At 37.5% G+C, this 1,209-nt stretch overlaps 1 long non-coding RNA gene across 1 annotated transcript; it reads right to left on the bottom strand.

Annotated features, from left to right (window-relative positions):
• Positions 1–291: 291 nt before the first annotated feature.
• LOC119648987 lies at positions 292–750 on the bottom strand. The gene is made up of 2 exons (XR_005249076.1): positions 565–750; positions 292–507 (listed from the first exon to the last, which is right to left on the bottom strand). It is a non-coding gene; the product is annotated as an uncharacterized LOC119648987 (long non-coding RNA).
• Positions 751–1,209: the final 459 nt, after the last annotated feature.

Raw genomic sequence — 1,209 nt, 5'->3', positions numbered from 1 at the left:
AGCGTACTAAGTCCGCATCCAACTGATGCCGCATCGGACTATAATGAGTTGCCTGACGGGACGTCAGTCATTTTTTTGAATTTTTGTTTATTTTAATTTAAAATGTTAAAGCAGGTTCCCTAGAATATGGTATAATGGGCCAATATGCCAGAACGCTTAGAACCATGGCCGCTCCATAATTACCCGTTATACCTTTATTACAACTTTTCATTTAGGTGTAAATATCTTTGGCCAGTAATGTAAAAATGTCGATGCCGTAATTTGTACATATATATATATGATAATTAAGTATACTCTGAAGAATTTTTTTTATTAATCATAATGTACTTTAAGAACAGAAGCTCAAAAGCCTGAAATATAGACAAACACGCAGCATTTGCTATTTCTCGTAAAACCACAGTTCACTTAATCATGTTGATTGTGAAAAAGTCCTTTTTCAGCAGTTCTTCAATGCTATATGCATATCGTAAAGCAGGTTAGCCCTCTGCAGCAGGGATATTGAATACACTGTTAAAAAAATATATTGAAAGAAGCGTGGAAATAGAGAAATAAACTTGGTTTTACCGGTCCATATTTTTGGATGCATGCCGTAGCAGTGCCGATGAGACACATGAGAACCAGAACTAACAGAAACAAGAACGGAGCCCTCATTTCGAATTTAGGAACAATCTCCTATACGTGAAGATAGGTGGCCCACGCACAAGTGAAAACACTTACACTATTTGTAAAAGAATCATCAAAACTAAAGAAGCTGTGAAAATTCCAATTGATGCATGGATATGGATGCTGATAACCCATTACTGCGCTCCATATTGGTGGCTGGAATATTTTAACAGCCCTAACTCAAATTTAAAATGTGTGACCAGTAAGCATTAGAAACAGAGCTTCTGGCCAGCTGAGAAAAATATTATTAAAGTTTGTATGGTAGGTTAACTGAGATATTACCATGAAAAATCAGAATCGCCTTTTGGACAGCTGACAATTTCGAACGACCCACGTCTGTTTAGAATACATTACACGGGTTGCAGGGGATAGGATTGCATAGATTTTGGCATAGAGTTGGAAATATTCTCTTAGCGATATCTTAATTGATTAAAATAGGTGTAGGACCGGACCAAATAGAGAGCAACTCTGTTTGGAATTACATACAAGATTTCCATCTGTTGCTGCTTTCGGTCATGCTGCTCCTAGAGCAGAGGCGAGGCAGAG

This window comes from Hermetia illucens, chromosome 2 (genome assembly GCF_905115235.1).
Source record: "Hermetia illucens chromosome 2, iHerIll2.2.curated.20191125, whole genome shotgun sequence".
NCBI classification, from domain to species: domain Eukaryota; kingdom Metazoa; phylum Arthropoda; class Insecta; order Diptera; family Stratiomyidae; genus Hermetia; species Hermetia illucens.
The sequence above is the reverse complement of the archived record's forward strand: the minus strand, read 5'-3'. Positions and strand labels throughout refer to the sequence as shown.